Source organism: Electrona antarctica (genome assembly GCF_951216825.1).
Source record: "Electrona antarctica genome assembly, chromosome: 13".
Classification (NCBI taxonomy): Eukaryota; Metazoa; Chordata; class Actinopteri; order Myctophiformes; family Myctophidae; genus Electrona; species Electrona antarctica.
The window spans coordinates 22853478-22856568 of NC_136794.1; the positions used below are offsets into that span (position 1 = coordinate 22853478).

The 3091-nt window shown below is 39.3% G+C and overlaps 1 long non-coding RNA gene across 1 annotated transcript; it reads left to right on the plus strand.

Annotated features, from left to right (window-relative positions):
- Positions 1 to 46: 46 nt before the first annotated feature.
- Positions 47 to 2220, plus strand: LOC306935401. Its single transcript, XR_013791390.1, has 2 exons — positions 47 to 446; positions 813 to 2220. It is a non-coding gene; the product is annotated as an uncharacterized lncRNA (long non-coding RNA).
- Positions 2221 to 3091: the final 871 nt, after the last annotated feature.

Here is a 3091-nt window from a genome sequence, read left to right on the forward strand (position 1 = left end):
TGCAGACATTCTGCGAAAGAAGGCAAACATTCAGCAAAAAGCTGATAAACAAGCTCACTCACAAATGCGATCCGACACGTTGTGAGCTTGTAGATCAGCTATTTCTGTGTAGACAGCAAAAAGGATGGGCTAAGTACAAACCCCTGGTGGTTCCCCCTGGTCAATGATGTATAGGGTTTAAGTGGTTAAAGGGGCTATCCCATGTCAAGACATGGGACAATGAACAGTACCATAGAATATGTGCATAAGAACCATCCTGCAGAGGAATTATGGCTATGTTCAGACTTCAGACTGGCAGCGCAGATTTGATTTTTGGCGTATCCGGATTCCGGATAATGATCTGATTCCGGATGGAATCAGATCATTATCAAGTCCGCTTTTTGTGACTCAAATTTGAACCACATTCCTAGGTAGTTTGAAATGACATTCATATCTGATCAGGGCCGGTCCTGACCAATCTGCCCCCCCGCCCCCACTAGGGTAACCTGACTCCGCCAGATGGGGCAGCAGAGAGTACACTGGGTTCCCCCCTCCTGCTCCCATCTGGGAACTCTCAGGCAGACTTGATGCCCGGCCACAAAACGGCCTGGCCAATCAGCAGCAGCTTCTAGCAGCTTATAGCAGCAGCTTCTAGCTTCTAGCTGCTGCTGATTGGCCAGGCCGTTTTGTGACCGGGCATCAAGTCTGCCTGAGAGTTCCCAGATGGGAGCAGGAGGGGGAACCCAGTGTACTCTCTGCTGCCCCATCTGGCGGAGTCAGGTTACCACTAGGGAGGCCCTGGGCAGACATTGGGGAGGTACTGGTATCTAAAGATGTGTCTCAGTCTGACCACTCGGACACCGACGCTTGATTTATATTTTGTCGTACGACGTGTTGCTTGTCAAACATAGCCGATCTAAACGGTCTCTGTTTTTGGCAAGTGACACCGTCATACGACAGAGTGTTAAGTTAAGCATTACTCACAAGTGTGTTGTTACGGCGTTCCCAAAGCAATCAATGCAGATAATTTGACAATGTCCGAACCCTGAAGACACAAATCCCATTTGATCACTTGCAAATAACAATGTGGACAGTCTATGCTACAGATCGGATTTGAGAAACAAATTGGACTTACCTGGGGTCTGAACAAAAGCCAGAGAGTGTCTGTTTGAACGATATCGAGATAAGTGATATAAAAGGGAACATGAAAAGTAGGGAAGTAGTGTGTGGGAAAGAGAAAAATCGTGTGTATATACTGTACATGTGAACGGCGTTTGAAAAGCTGATTGTAAAGAAAGTGCTAGAGGGCTAGAGAGCAGAGGAAACAGAGAGTGTATAATGTTATGTTGTGAACTGACATCCTGAAACCTTTTTTCGTTCTATCAATGTGGTTTAGTTTAAATAATATTTATAATCTCTTTACCAGATTCAGTTATGTTCATATACTAATTCATATTTTGGAGCATTTAGAAAATGAAGAAAACAATTCATATTAAACTCAACATAATGATTTAAGAAATTAAGAATGACAGTTTTTGCTTTTCCCACAAGTCTCATGTAGGCCTATTTGCTTTAGGTTTTGACAAGTTGTCAGAAGGGGAATGGGTCTAGCACAAGTTGGGATGGAAAATTAATATTTATCAGAAATGTGACAAATAGCATTTGAAAATATTTATTGGGCTTTGTCTTGAACTGTGGATCCTCAAAATATTAGTATCATTGAAACTGTCAACCACTGTCAACCGCAGAAAGTGAATGGTATTTGCAAGTTCTACTGTATTTGACCCAGGTCTGTTTTTTGTCCCTTTGCTTAATTCCAGTTCGAGTCAATTTGTTGTGCAGTTGATTCAATTTGTTGTTGCTGTAGTCAGTTCATGGAGGGAGTCATTTTAATCTGCAATCATTTTATTTTTTTCTGGGCTTTTTTTCCATTCAACATTTTTACATTTTTCCTTTTTCTAGCACCTGGTGTGCAGCCTAGTAAAAAATGATCTTGGAAATATTTTATTTATAATATATATACAGTATATACTATATCCAATGAATTGGTTGGTATTAACCATGTTTGTTTTGGAAATTTGTATCCTATTTTAAACGGCAAATATTTTTCAATGAACATTTCTTTTTTAGATTAGCCTATTATACCTTGCTTTATACAAGAAAATCCTGATTCTGTCATGTTGTCAGGCTGGTTCACTTTCTTTATTGCTGATCCAAGGGCAATAAAATATTGATTTGAAATGTGTCATTCCTCTGTCTGACAAAAGGTAAAAACATAAAAGTCTGTCTTTTGAGTGGACCCTTATATGTACAGAATCACTTTTATATATGTTTACTGTCAATAATAAATTGGAAATGTAGACAACATTGCTTTTACACAATGTGCAGGTAAGTGTCTAGAGTGGCTGGCTATACAGTCTAATTTTAATTGGACATTAATTTGATGTAATTAGAATTTAAAACTGAATGTTGATCAACTATTTATTTTTTAGTTTAGTGTTAAGGGCAAGTGTTTAATGTGCATGATCCATTATGGGGAAAGTCTTAAAATAAAATGCAACCGGTCTAAAACAGGCGTATGGTCAAAGGTGCAGGGGAGGCTAGTCCTATTACCACAGCCTATCCCCCTCCTCCCTATATATAGCTATTAGCTATAGACATATATTTCCTAATTATCCACCACATATATGCATATATGAACCTGAATATAGCATATATATATGCAGCATGCCAGCATAGGCTATATTAATTTCTGCATACTTGCCATATATTGGCATATGTTAAAGGACCACTTCACCACTTTTCAACTTATCTTCACATAATTGGTCCTCACTAAAATACCACAATTTTTTTCCTACTCAGTCTGTGTCTCATATGAGGGCTGTGGTCAGTTCAGAAACCCGTCCACCAGTGACATCATCGATGGGGAATCCAAGCTAATAGAAACGGCAGGCTTTCTTTTCCTGAAAAGTTGCAATGCAAAAATGGAAGCCATAGTTCTCACGATAATAAAAATCTAAATATATTTTAAAACAAATCTTGTTTAAAAATAAATCTGTCTAACGATGATGTCACTGGTGGACGGGTGTCTGAACTGCCCACAGCCCTCCTA